Below are 15,163 nucleotides of genomic sequence, written 5' to 3'. Positions count from 1 at the left end.
CCGGGCCCCCTGCATTGGAAGTGCAGATTCTTACCCACTGGACCACCAGGGAAGTCCCCTTCCTGAGTCTTCTGGGTGATTGTTTTCAACTCCAAATAATCTGCGTGCCAAAGAGATATTTTGGGGTGGCAACTTTTTCTCCCCTACCTATTTTTGTTGTCTATTTGTATTTCTTCCTCGGAAGGATTGCCTGTTCATTTATTTGTTGCCGTTTTGGGGTTTCTTGATTTTTCTTAAGTTGTGTAAGTTGTGGATATGAATCCATTGTCTCAAATATTTAAAAGATTTTCTCTCATCCTGCGTCTCTGTCTTTTACGTTTCGTTAAACTTTCAATGTTGATAGAATCAAAAGTTCCTTACGGTTCTTGCTGACTAAACTTTGCTAGGAAGACATACCTTATCTTGAAGTAATAAAGTCTCCTCTGTTTTATGCTAAGACACACATAGTTTTCCTATGTACATATGATGTATTTGTTTATTTGTAGGCCTTTCATCCATCTGGACTTAATTCTGAGTGTGCTGTGAAGTCAGGACGAGGAGGTGAAGAGATGTCTATAGTAAGGCCAGGGCTGGTTACCCATGCCCCCCGGTCCCCCACCCCTAAACCCTGGCCCTGGGATGCCTACATCTGCCCCAAGGTGCCTTCTGCAGACCAAAGAATGTGCCCAGAAGGCTGCTTTTCCTCAATCTGCCCAAAGGCTGGGGGTGGCCCACAAGGCATGAGCTCTGCCCTGGATTTTTCATTCCAAATGGAAAGCAAACTGCCACAGTATTTATGCCACAGTCCCTACTAGCCCTGCTGATCCAAAACGGCCCCTTAACCACAATCAGAACCTTCCCATTTACCAAAAAATAACACACACTACCTTTTTATTCCACTTTCTCCTTTGTAATTAAAAAAAATACAGCCTATCTCCAACACACTCACACAGAGGAAAAGCTGACGAGCAACCCACCCCTCCCCGTCCTCTGGGTTAAGTGAATGGTTCGACACGAGTAACTTTCTGTTTTTAGCACAAAGCAGTAAATAGCAGTATTTAGAAGAAACAAACACAAGTGAATAACTGAATATTTAAAAGCAGAATTTTGGCTAAAGGCCCAGCTTCAAATTCCTTTGGCTCTGCTAATTCAAGCAAGGCATCCTTGAGGAAATAATTTGACCCCTTAAATGTTCTCATCCACGAACTGAGGACACTCTGAGGCCTGCTTCTCAGGGCTGTTTAAGAGTCCCAGGAGGTGCTGCAGGCCAAGTCCGCAGCAGACGGGCACCTTTAGTGTTTGCCCGTGGGGAGAGGGCTTAGCGATGTACACCACCACCGTTGGAGGACAGAAAAGTGAGAGTCTGGTTTCAGGCGTGCCAGAAGTATGGGCTGGGGTTAAGGATGCAGTATGTGCTGGCTGATTGCATCTGCTGGGGACGCAGGTCCTGCGACAATGCCCATGAGGGAGCCCTCCACGTGCTATGTCCTCCCGGCACCTGAATTCCACAGGGCTTGTTAGGGGCCTGATAAGCATGGATGTACTTTGTTTTTGTTTTTTTAAAATAAATTTATTTATCTTTGGCTGCGTTGGGTCTTCGTTGTGGCGCACGGGCTTCTCATCGCGGTGGCTTCTCTTGTTGCAGAGCACGGGCTCTAGGTGTGGGGGCTTCAGTAGTTGTGGCTCGTGGGCTCAGTAGTTATGGCGCACAGACTTAGTTGCTCTGCAGCATGTGGGATCTTCCCCAGACCAGGTCTCGAAGCCATGTCCTCTGTATTCGCAGGCAGATTCTTAACCACTGAGCCACCAGGGAAGTCCAGCATGGATGTACTTTGAACGGGTAGAAATATTTGAAATTCGGGGAGACCCAATCAGTACTGGTGCCCCTTACGTGCACTGGTACTCCTTGCAGGACCTCATCGAGGGACCAGGCTTCGGTAGCGCTTAGCCTCTTGGGCCTTCCCCACATCTGAAGAGCCCTGCTGCACAGTGGCCTCCCCCGAGACTGGTGCTTCTGCCAGACACGTTAGGTGCTTCCCCAATGCCTTCAGGGGAAGGGAACTGGCCCTCCACGGCCAGCCCCAAGTCCCTTGTCGGAGGACGGAACCTGATTTGTCTGGTGCACAGAGACCCAGAAGGGCCCTCAGAGTCAGTTCTGGACCACTGACTGATGGGCGCTGGGGTGTAAATACTCCAGATCCCTCACCTCTGTTCCTTTAAGATGGAGCCAAAGTTACCCTCAGGGGACTGTGCTTGAACTTGGACCCTTGCTGACCTTCTCTGCCCCACTCCGCTATGAGTTTCTCTCGGGAGCACTTCTTGATAAGCCACTTTCATGAAAATCTTTAGCTCTGGGTTTGTTTCTGGAGATACTGACCCAAGATGCCCTCAACCTTCCCACTTGGCCGCCCTCTTTCACCACTTGAGGTTGATGGTCCTGCACCTGGGACCCTCCTGGAGCCAGAGGCTCTCTCGAATGGCTGCCACCTGGATGTAAATTCTGTACAGCAGCAACGGTGTCCTTCTGCTCTGTGGAGACCTCTGAACTCAGCAAAGTCCGGGGCCCAGGAGTTGTTGAATGAATGGGTGCTCTCCCCTCTTCCGCCTTCCTCTTGGTAACTTCCCTGTTCATTTCCTTCTAGACCAGGGGTAAATCAGGACACAGATTGGGTGGCGCTCCAGCCCGACCATTAGAGCCTCAGCTGGACACCATGGGGAAGTAGCTGACATTGCGGCAGCCACTGCAAAGGTGCCGCTTAAGAGTTTTCCATTATTCACCAGCAAACACACCGATGTGGTTGCACATGCAGAGCGCAGAGCTCTCTTCTGAGCCATGATTAAGCGCTCACTGAGCGGAAGCCGTTGGCTTTAAAACACGGCCTCTTTAATGACTCAATTGTAAACTGCTTCTGTCGACTTGTAAGAGAGACCCACACTGGCTCTACCCTGCCAGACACTTGCCACCAAACATGGGGAGGCCCAAATGTGGGGAATAAATCGGTGTCACTTCTAGAGGCCCAGCCCAAAGCTGTCTGTTAGTTTAACCATATTTGAAATGATCCTCCACAGCAAACACTGATATAACTTTAAATTTAGTTACATTGGAAAAAAAAAATTTTTTTTAAGATAGAGTGGGGCTTCCCTGGTGGCACAGTGGTTAAGAATCCGCCTGCCAATGCAGGGGACACGGGTTTGAGCCCTGGTCCAGGAAGATCCCACATGCCGTGGAGCAACTAAGCCAGTGAGCCACAACTACTGAAGCCTGCGCTCTAGAACCCGTGCTCCGCAACAAGAGAAGCCACCGCAATGAGAAGCGCGCGTACCGCAACGAAGAGTAGCCCTCGCTCACCACAACTAGAAAAAGCCTGTGCGCAGCAACAAAGACCCAACGCAGCCAAAAATAAATAAATTAAATAAATAAATTGATTAAAAAATAAAGATACACAGAGTGTCTGTAGTTCTACATACGAAACATGGAAGCAGCCAGTGTGGTGTACCTTGAAACAGTCATTTGGCTGAGGTCCTGGTTTACTCTGTCAGTTGTCTGAGGCCAGTGTTGCGTTAGATTCTTCAATGACCTCAGATGTCACAGATATCGCCATATCACTGCCCGTGGCTTTGTGTTTTAAGGTGAAACAATAAGCTAACCGACAGAAGCACAAAGCTCTTTCTAAGAGTTGGCACTAATGTTTCTACAGCCCTGGCTTCAGCATTTGTGTCTGAAGTCTTGATTTTGCATATTTTCAAAAGATTTTAAAGAAATGTTTACAGTGGTGATCATTTTGTAACGTACAGAAATACTGAATCACCATGTTGTGCACCAGAAATTAACTTAGTCTTGTAGCTCAATTATACTTCAAAAACAAACAAACTGATAGAAAAAGAGATCAGATTTGTGGTTACCAGAGGTGGGAGTGGAGGGTCGGGGAGGGGAAATTGGATGAAGGTGGTCAAAAGGTATAAACTTTCAGTTATAAGATAAGTAAGTACTGGGATGTAATGTAAGAGAGTAAATCCTAAGAGTTCTCATCACAAGGAAAAAAAATCTTTTTTCTTTTTCTTTTCTTTTGTATCTATATGAGATGATGGATGTTCATTCAACTTCGTGTGATCATCATTTCATGATGTATGCAAGTCAGATCATTATGCTGAACAGTGCTGGATGTCAATTATATCTCAATAAAGCCGGGGGAAAATAAGCAAAAAAAAGAAACATATATAGAGTACTCTAGGTCAACAACAGAGAAGAAAGACATACAATGTGCTCCATCAAATTTAAGATAGTATCATTATAAGACACCATCAAGAAAAAAAAAAGATCTGCCAGTTATAACACACCCTTGACTATAGGATACAAATAACTTCAGAGATGGTAAAGTTTGAAAATCAGTACATCTTAGAATCGAAATGCGCTGTCAATTGTCTTCATGGAGCTCAAGTGGAAGGGCCTGAGGTTGTGTTGGTTGATTGTTAGTGCCTTGTTTTGCTGTCTTCTTAGTAACAAACGTGCTGCGTGTGACTAACATCCTGGAACTTACAAAACGGGTGCGGTCGGATGACCAGCCAGCCTTCCAGCTTCCTGGGCTCCACCTGGCACCCCCTCCAGGTGTGACAGTCTCCCGAGAGGTGTTCCACAAAGTCAGAGGCTGGAAGACTGGCCAGAGCAGATTCCCACACAGCGAGCAGGCATCTCTGCTCAGGTCCTGGGAAAAAGGAAACTGGGAGGCCGATCGCATGGGAAACTAGAGCTAAAGCCCGAATGTGCTGCCCTTTCAGCCTTCGAGCATTCAGAGGAATCCCAATGTGGGTAGGTTCACCACTACAATCAGCCTTGCCCACCCACTCACCGGTTCAGCCACAAAAGTTGTTCCTACAGTTAAGAAAACTATGCAAAACTTGAAGTGAAAAAGCTCCCTTCAGGGTTTCCCTGGTGGCGCAGTGGTTGAGAGTCCGCCTGCCGATGCAGGGGACGCAGGTTCGTGCCCCGGTCCGGCAAGATCCCACATGCCGCGGAGCGGCTGGGCCCGTGAGCCATGGCCGCTGAGCCTGCGCGTCCGGAGCCTGTGCTCCGCAACGGGAGAGGCCACAGCAGTGAGAGGCCCGCTTCAAAAGTTCCCTTCAAAGTCCTAGTTGGGCACCATCTAACAAGCCTGCCTAAGGGTCGCCTGGGATCACATTTTGTTCAACTCTTCTTTTTTTTATTTTTTTGTCTGAATCGCATGGCTTGCGGGATCTTAGTTCCCCGACCAGGGATTGAACCCGGGACCCCGGCAGTGAGAGCGCAGAGTCCTAACCACTGAACAGCCAGGAATTCCCTCAACTCTTTTCTTTGGATGAAGGCTCAGATTCTGTAAAGTCAGATGCAGAACTTATGGAAGATTGATACGGTGCAAATGATATTTGTTTGGCAGAAAAGATAACCCCAGAGGTTTTGGTTTTATTGCCCTGTCCACGTTGAGCCAGTTTTGTGTTAGGCTGAATTATATAAAATTGCAGTGTTGGAAGTGCAAAAAATGGTTGCATATTGGCAATATCAAGCCCATATCTAACTTTGCAAAGTTAGATACACAAAGCTGGCCAGTGGCCGATGTTAAAGCTGGTTCAAGATAAAATACTTCTGTCCGCTCTTTATTTATTTATTTAGTTTTTTGAAACAGCTTTTTATTAAACAGCAAAGCATAACGGCAACACAACTTTAAATGTTTGAAAACTTTAAATGTTTGAAAATTAGGTCACAAAGGGATGCAAAATGTTTGCAGTATGACTATCATATATTCATACAGCTAAAGTCATCAGATCTTACACCAATACGAACATTAAGATTATTCTATGATTAGCCTAAATTTAATAACCATAAACTATATTAGTGGATCTCTCTTCCTATTTAATATTTTAACATTACTTCTGATACTGATTTCTTTACCAAATGGAATCTACAAACTAATTTTTTTTTTTTTTTTTTTACAAACTAAATTTCAAAAAACTGTTAAATGACTAAAACTCTGCAAACCAGTAGCTGGGTTTACAGAAAATTCTGGGAGAAGTAGATAAAATACTGAGAAAGCATCAGTTCGTATACATGTAAAACTCTCCCATTTTATTCATGATCCTGATACTGAAACACTTTTAAGGGACTTTGCAAAGTTGATCATCTGGGTACTGCAAATAAACCTGAGACCAAACTTTATTCCCTTCTAGGTGTGGTTACATAAGGTTAGCCAAACTTAATCCATTTTCTTATATATTCCCCCCCAAATCTAATCTGTGCCAGAGACACCACAAATCTGGACTAAAAACAAGTACTTACCAAGTACTTGGTTACAAGTACTTACCAAGTATTGAATACTTCTCCTACCCTATTTCTGTTTTCCTCAAAATTTTCTATTTCAAACACACACACAACCAGAGCTCGTCTTTTCAGATATCAAGTGGATTATTTTGTGCAAAGGAAGTTTTTAATGACAAATCTTCCCAATATGATAATTCAGTTTCAAAGAAAAATCTTCATCTTTATAGCCCCCGTTTTCAATTGATGAAACAGAAACCAACTATCTTATCTTATTACTAAATATAACAAATAAGCCCTGAACTGAGAAAGTATCTTACTTTGGTTAAGTTTCAACAGAGTTCGGGCTACTCTCTTAGATGATTAACTACTGAAATTACTTTTTACAAATGTGAAACCAATTTTTTCCTTAGGGGAAGGAAAATGGGAAGAAAGCAAATGGAGAAGAGACACACGATGGTGGACAGGGTGTATAAAGCTGTGCGTTCAGGACATGATTTTGGTCACTTTTTCACAACACGGTGGTTATCTTCTTGTGTCTCTAACTATGCCTATAATAAAAGACAATGCTAAACCTATAGATCAAAGCAAATTTGATATAACATTCATTTTCAAGTTTCACAAATATATGCATTTCTAATTATAAAGTCTCTACAATACGTCTGCACATTTTTGTAGACTAACATAATACACAAACTCATGGAAGTCTCCTGTTATGCTCTTAATTTTGCTTAGATCTGACATTATCTTCGTAAGTACTCAGTGAAGCCACAAACAAAAGTACTATAACTATTGCAATCTATCCAAGTTTTAAAGAAAAAAAGGTCAGCAGCAATTCCATAAGACATAAGGGATATCAATCCCTTATTTTCTTTGGCTTTTTGTGTCAGTTGTTTGAAAAACACTAGAAGCTGACATGAGGTTTTCTATCTACTGTCCAAGAACTTGGTTTTCTGATTTTAGCTTCAGATTTTCTTCCTTAACTGCATCTACTCTTGCAGAGAGATCTTCAAGTGTGTGTTGGAGTTCCAACACTTGATTAATAAGTCATGTTTTTTCCTCCAGTTCCACCTGATTTTCAGCATCGACTGCATCCATGTCAGCATTCATTACCTTCAGTAACAAAACTTCTGGGCTTTGGATACAAAATCCTTGGTGAATGGTCTGCCGTTTGAGGCACCGGCAGGGGGAGGGACCCAGAGGATAACTCAGGTCTGGACACTTGGACCAACTGGCCCACTCTTTATTTGCTAGTCTCTGCCATCTATGATTGGCTCTAATAACTTGTTGATTTTCTCCTTAATGAGTTAAATCAATCTCTGACACACGCTCACTACGTATTTGTATGAGAATTATGTTTTTCACGTCTATCCATTCTGAGAGACTTGACGACTGTGGGTCCTTGGCCCTGTGTGTGTATAGGGTGAGGGGTGTGGGTCGCTTAACCTCTCTGGACTTCAGTTTCCTCAAGCATTCAATACATCAATGGATTTCTAACGCCTCTTCTGGCTCAAACTCTTGGTGACGGCCAGCTGCCCCCCTTAGCCTTTCCGGAATGCAGTGGCATAAATATCTAAGTCACATTCACTTCCCTTTTTACCACCTCCAGCTTCCTACCGAGCAGCTGCCTGCACAGGGCTTTCAATAAGCCCTGGTGGAGAAATAATGACTCCCTCTTTCTGGAAGTCAATCTGAATGTATATATCTGCAACTCAGTATGCAAACTATCGAATTCAGCATTTCCAATTCTAGGAATTGATCCAAAGAAGCAGTCAGGTATATGTTAAAGAAGGTTCTTGGGAACATCATTTATAATCATGAACAATAGAAAAAGGACTAAGTGTCTAATAACAGTGGCCTCCTTAAAAGCGTGGTACAGCAAGGTACTGGAATATTATACAACCCTTAAAATGGTGATTCTGTCATATATATACATACACATATATATGTTTATTGATATGTCAGTATATACATACAGAGACCTGTTATTCAGTGGGAAAAAAAGTTGCATGTGTTCTCTGAGCCCATTTATGTAATATATTTATCTATGGATTAATATAATACACTAGAATTACAAACAGAGAAAGCAAAATTCTGTACTCATCAGCATCAAGATTCTCACAGGGCTCATTTCCAGGTGGTGCAATTAAAGAGGGTACAATATAGGTGAAATTCTCGTTCTTCTTTACGTTAAGAATTTTTTCTGCAATAGCTTTTTTTTTCCATAGGAAAAATAGCTATCTTCTTTGGGAAAAAGAGAAGTAAGAGAACAGTTCAACGGGTGGAATTCATACAGAGCCTGGAGTTAACAGCCTAGCAGTTAGATCAGTCTTCAGAGCTCCTGGGTTTGGCAATATGATAGTCGGCCAGTAGGTGCTCAAAGTTGCCAAATGGAAGTACCAGCAATATACCACTTGGTTGGTGCAGGCCTTGATAAAACTAAGGAAATGGGATGCTCTGCCACTTGTCATGGCCTGAGCTAATGAACTACGTTCCTCTCCCCTCGAGGCCAGGTTGACACTCAGAGCTGTACCTCACCCACACAGCCCCCCTTTTTTTTTTGACAAGTCTACTCAATTACAGGCCAGGGGTTAACTTCAGCATGGAATCAGAGTCACTCCTCATTCCAAAACCTCAGTTACACGTAAGGAAGTTTTCTCTCTCTCTTTTTTTTTCCTAGCTGCAAAAAGCAGTGCAAACTCGGAGCTGTAATTTTCCTGTGCCCACTGTCTCTGCTCAGCCCACCCCAGTGCTACTAATTTCAAATGCACTGAGAGTGTTTCAAGTGGCATTTCTTCCAATGTTTTCACCCAACACTAGCAGTGTGGGATGTGAACAGGCATGATTTCAAAACAAGAGTTACTGCTCCAGTAACATTGGAAATAGCCAATGAAACTGGGTTAAACATTCAATTAAACAAGTTCACGTGGACTCCTCAGAACCTTTTAAGAAGCCGGTGTAAGTGAGGGTCTCCAGGAAGAGAACAGAGTGTGTAGGATTCCACAGCCTTCTTGATCTTTTTTTTCTTTTAATTTTTATTTTATATTGGAGTATAGTTGATTAACAATGTTTTGTTAGTTTCAGGTGTACAGCAAAGTGAGTGAGTTATACATATACATATATCCTCTCTTTTTTTAGATATTTTCTCATATAGTCCATTACAGAGTACTGAGTAGAGTTCCCTGTGCTATACAGTAGGTCCTTATTAGTTATCTATTTTATATATAGTGGTGTGTATATATCAATCTCAAACTCCCAATCTATCCATCCCCCAACTCTCCCCCCACTGGTAACCGTAAGTTCATTCTCTAAGTCTGTGAGTCTGTTTCTGTTTTATAAATAAGTTCATGTGTCTTATTAGTTTTTTAGATTCCCCTTATAAGCCCTTCTGATCGTTAAGACTCTGTTGAGGACACTTTCCGAGGAGCAGTGTTCTACAGAAACTCTTAAGGAAATGCTGACTTGAGGAGATGCTGACATGGCCCCTAGGAATAGTAACTGCCGTATTTGGAATTTCAATTTTAATTTTTTTTTTAAAAAGAGAAATGGAGTAAGGATTCAAGGGGAAAGTAACAGGAGAGGAGACATGAATCTCCAACTTGCAACATGAAGATGAAAAATTTAGAATCGATCATCAAAAATGTTTTTTTCTGTAAGTTGAGTATGACAACATCCTCTGAGCACATATATTTAATTTAGGGAAGGAAGAAAGCAGAGGGATTATGAAAAGGGACTTTGGATTGTAAGACAATGTAAAGTCTGGTCATTTTCAGTCTTGTGAAGATGATTAGTAACTGGCAGGCAATGAATCATTGAGGCTTTGAAACTGACTAAAATGCAAACGCTTTGTTTCTAATCAGGACCTGGAGCTCTGATGTAGATGTCGGCGAGGCACCCCAGAACTTCAGATGGGATACAGGCAGCACCCCGCCCGTACCTCCCGGGGTCGCTGCTCCCTCAGGCTCCACTGCAAGCACGTGGACGCCTCTGCCCAAGGCTGTCGATGCTCTGTGGGCGGATGAGGTCAGAGCAGGAGGGGCTCCATGCACGGATACCCCAGCTTCCCCTCACCCAGGAGGGACAGTTCTGATGCTCACTATACAGTCTCCCCAAGGCCCCCAGCGGGACTGAGCCCCAGTGGCTGTTCTCCCTTCTCTGTCTCACCTCCCTACGCCCCGACCTGAGCTTCTGGTGGTCACCTCCCAAACAGACTGCTGGTGTTCATAACCTGTCTCTGAACCTGCGTCTGGGGACCCCAACCAGTGTGGTTCTTTTCGCTATAAATTCAGAGCAAGGCCTCTCAGGTTACCTCCTCTACCTGAGGCAGCTGGGTGCCTTGGTCCCTCCCTAACGTTCCCAGGTAACAGGTATACGCGGGACTATTCCTGCAACTCTGCTTACGTAAAGTGACCAGAACGGGGCACAGCGTTCCAGCGCTAGCTTGGCCTCGTCTCTCCTCTACACAAACAGGACAAGTTTGATAAAGAGGGTTTCAACCCTCTTTATCATTCAGAATGAAACTAGCAGAATAATATTCCCCAGACTAGTATTTCCCAAACTGGGATGCACACGCGCATCACTTGGGGATCCTGTCAAAAACGCAGGTCTTGGTTCCTAGGTCTGGGGTAGGGCCTGAGATTCTGCATTTCAACAAACTCCTCGGCTGACGTGGAACAAGGTTCTAGGGGTCCAAGAGCCCTGAGGACAAAACCAATATATATGCATATATATATAGGTTAATCAACTCGAATTGTTTTAAGACTTCCATTCACTAATTTAATTCAGCTGCTCAGCTGCAAACACGAGAACAGCTGTTGAAAAGTCCTTCTGATGGTGGGAAAGTACATATTTGGCATATCCGGACACCAAAGATGTCCATGCACAGCACGGGGAGATAGCAGATTTGGAATGAGAGCCACTGTCAACACACATTTATTGAAGATCGGCCACCTTTGGGGAACTGGGCTCAATGGACACTGAAAGATGTAGAAGACATTGTCCCTGTCCCTAAAAAGGCTTACAATGTGACCGGAAAGGTAAGACAGAGAAAAGTAACAGGAAACACATGCCTGGTGAGTGGCCACAGCCGGTAGTGACTTGGACAACTTTAATTGGTCCTAAGTCACAGTGCCGCCCCTCTGCTCACCGAGCAGACTGCATGGCCCCCGCCCCAGCGGGCAGACACCAGGAGCTGCATTTTGCAAGAGACTCAGGCTTAACTTCAGCCGTAGCACACACTCCCCACAACACACATGCTCATGTACCTTGTGGGTGATGTTCCTCTGTTAGAGACGTTTTAATGTCCGTACTCAGGGCAAGAGAACTAAAAACTTTTAGAGGGGCTTCCCTGGTGGTGCAGTGGTTGAGAGTCCGCCTGCCGACGCAGGGGACGCGGGTTCGTGCCCCGGACCGGGAAGATCCCACATGCCGCGGAGCGGCTGGGCCCGTGAGCCATGGCCGCTGAGTCTGCGCGTCCGGAGCCTGTGCTCCGCAACAGGAGAGGCCACAACAGTGAGAGGCCCGCATACCACAAAAAAAAAAACTCTTAGAAGCAGAATCCATCCCACGTTCATAGCTGCATTACTCACAATAGGTGGAAGGGGGAAGCAGCCCACATGTTCATCAACAGATGAATGGATAAACAAGATGCGGTTTATACACATAATCAAATACTGTTCTGCCTTAAAAAGGAAGGAAATTCTGATACATGCTCCATCATGGGTGAACCTGGAGGACATGATGCTGAGTGAAATAAGCCAGTCACAAAAGGACAAACATTGTACGATTCCACGGATGTGAGGTTCCTAGAGTATAATCAAGTTCATAGAGACAGGCAGTAGAATGGTGGCTGCCAGGGGCTGGGGGGGAGAAAGGAAGGGGAAGTGAGTGTTTCATGGGTACGGAGTTTCAGTTTGGGAAGATGTAAAGGTTCTGAAGATGGATGGTTGGGACGGGGGCACAATAATGTGAATGTACTTAATGCAACAGAAATGCACACTTAAATATGGTTAAAACGGTAAATTTTAGGTATGTTTTACCACAGTTAAAAACCAGAATCCACAAAAGTCAGAAAACAGGGCTTCAGAGTTTTTTGTTTTGTCTTTTTTACAGATCTATGCTACAGGGACTGTCTTTGGAGGAAATAAGCTACAATGGCCCTGCTCCAGCTTCTAAACCCTGGGGTCCCCTAAGAAGGTAACGGTCGTCTGAAGCGAAGCCCCAGAGGGTCCGAGATGTGACCTCTGGAGAGCCTGTCCACCGATTCCACACCTACGGACCCAGGGCCTCTTGATGCCGGGATAAAATGCAGCCCCCGCGGCCATGTGTCCCTACACCTCGGCGTCTCCTGTCTCCTGATGACAACAAACACTCAGGATGGAGAACAGCCTGATGTTCACACACCAAGATGGTTAGGAGTGACCAGCCCAGCCCAGGATACTGGGAATCTTCCCAATGCTGGACAAGCCTCCTGGAACCAGGCGGCTGGGCTGAGACCCTCCAGGAGGGAAGAGCTGATCTTACAACAGGTGCATCGACCTGCAGGCCTGAGGTCGGGGCCGGAGCTAGAGAGCTGGGTCCAACCCCACATGCCTTCCTTTGGTGCCTACAAGCGATGCCCGAAAGCTCTCGCCTGGTTTTGGATCTGAGCATTTTGGTTCAGACAAGAAACTTGTCTATGGCCAGATGACTTCTGTGAGCATACGGAAGGCCCTTGAACTCTTTTTGCAACTTTATATGGAGATTTGAAATTGTATAGCATGTATATGTGATATTATATAGCATACATGATAGTATATAATACAAAGAATCCTCTGTGCCATTGTCACAACTCTGCTGTAAATTTGAAATGATATCACTCAAAACCCTCACCCCCTACCCCCGGGGCGGCGTGGGGGGGAATTAAAACAACGTACTTAAGAATGAAAACCAGGCTGCCAGATGTAGAGAATGGACTTGAGGACACAGGGGGTAAGGGGAAGCTGGGACGAAGTGAGAGAGTAGCACTGACATATATACACTACCAGATGTAAAATAGATAGCTAGTGGGAAGCAGCCGCATAGCACAGGGAGATCAGCTCGGTGCTTTGTGACCCCCTAGAGGGGTGGGATAGGGAGGGTGGGAGGGAGACGCAGGAGGGAGGGGATATGGGGATATATGTATATGTATAGCTGATTCACTTTGTTATACAGCAGAAACTAACACAACACTGTAAAGCAATCATATGCCAGTAAAGATGAAAAAAAACCCAAAAAACAAAACAGGCTGCCAGGAATCACTTCCCTAATTTCTCCCAGCTCATCTTCAAAGCTCACTTTGCACACTCTTCTTGCTGGGAAATCTCTGCTTTGGAAAGTTCAGGCAGCTCTGTTCCTCACCCTCAAAATCTGCGTCTAAGTATGCTTGGACCCCTAGTCAGAGGAAGTGTGGCCGACACACCTCTTCCTGCACAGGCCACTGGGCTCCAAGGCCTGGTTGTGCCATGGCCCCTGGGCACCCTGACCACACCGAGCTGAGCCCCTTCACCGGGGCTCCTGCTTAGTCCCCTGGCGAGCCAAGGTTCAGGGGTCCCCAGGCAGACCCGCCGAGCTTCCTGATGAGCCCCAGAACCACACAGCCCCGGTTGGAAGGCCAGCTTGGGCTCCTGCCGCCTGGGGGACCCGTGGGGGGAGACCGTAACCTCCCTGAGCCTCAGTCTTCTCATCTGTAAAAGGGGTGATGATCACTTGGTGGGGGGAATGAATGGGAACCAGCATAGGGAAGGTGCCCGCACATCTGTGGCCGTAAGAGCCCCAGCCGGTGGTGGGTGGAGGCGGCTGAGCCCAGCACTTGGCTGTCAAACGTTTCCAGGAAGGAAGCATTTTAATTTCATCATATAGTTAACTTGCGTGCCACGTGGGAAAGATAAAAAAATATTTTAAATTATATACAAATGGTGGTGGTGGGACAGAATTTTTCAGGCTTTGGGAAACTCTAAAGGCATTTAGTGTGGTCTTGGGGTAGGGCAGGAAAGCACCGTAGGGCGAGTGGCAGGGGTGAAGGAGACAGGGAGGGGGGCTCGGGGGGAGATTATGAAATGGGCTGCACTGGGGACAGGTGTTTTACGTCCTTTAGTAGATTACTAGCAAAAACTTGAGAGCAGGCCTAGTGTTCCCTGTGGGGATATTATTCCGCCACTCAAGCCCGAAATACAGCTCCTTCAAACAGGAGATGCTCATCAAATGACCACGAATCTCTCCGAATGGAAATGAAGTGTTACCTTCTTCGGCCTGGCAGTCATTTCTCTCTCTCCAGTCTGATTCTGAAAAACTCTGAACTTTTGAACTTGAAGCCTTAGTTATAAATGATGATGTCTTTGCGCTCCTCGAATTATCCCCAACTCTCATTCACTTGTATGCCCCGCGATGAGAGATTCCTTCCGCACCATGATTCTAGTTACCAGTGGGTTAGTCTCCCCCTCTCTCTGATGTCCAAAGTCTTTCTGAAGCTCTTATGGACAGAACATAACGTGACGCTTCTTAGATGAGTCTTGTCAGGCCTTGAGGCGGTAGCTCTATGGATGTGACGGGTGACGGACAGACAGAAGCTGTCCTAACTGGGGAAGTCTCAGGACATCCACGTCACGTGTCACAGGACAGGTAAAGAAATATGCTTTGTCAACCAGCTTCAGCCAATGGCAGCTACCACTTAATGGGTACCACCCATCATGTCATTTATTTAATGCTCACATCATCCTGGTGTGATAGGTCTGGGGCTTTTCGTAACCCTATTTCACAGATGAGGAAACTGAGGTTTGGACAGTTTGTCCCACATCAAGCAGGTGGTAACGGAGCAACAGGGCTTGGCAGACAGGGTTCTTAGACCTGTAGAGCCATGACCTTCCCACGAGTCTTTTCTTT

The 15,163-nt window shown here is 45.5% G+C and overlaps 1 protein-coding gene and 1 pseudogene across 12 annotated transcripts in view; both read right to left on the bottom strand.

Annotated features, from left to right (window-relative positions):
• The window catches only part of RIN2 (Ras and Rab interactor 2), a 225,527-nt gene that overhangs the window by 76,806 nt on the left and 133,558 nt on the right, over positions 1–15,163 (bottom strand). The gene's annotated exons all lie outside the window — the stretch shown is intronic.
• LOC137207464 (short coiled-coil protein pseudogene) lies at positions 5,093–11,724 on the bottom strand (annotated as a pseudogene).

The sequence above is a fragment of the Pseudorca crassidens genome, chromosome 15 (genome assembly GCF_039906515.1).
Source record: "Pseudorca crassidens isolate mPseCra1 chromosome 15, mPseCra1.hap1, whole genome shotgun sequence".
Classification (NCBI taxonomy): Eukaryota; Metazoa; Chordata; class Mammalia; order Artiodactyla; family Delphinidae; genus Pseudorca; species Pseudorca crassidens.
Note: the sequence above shows the minus strand (reverse complement) of the source record. Positions and strands in the feature narration are given on the sequence as shown.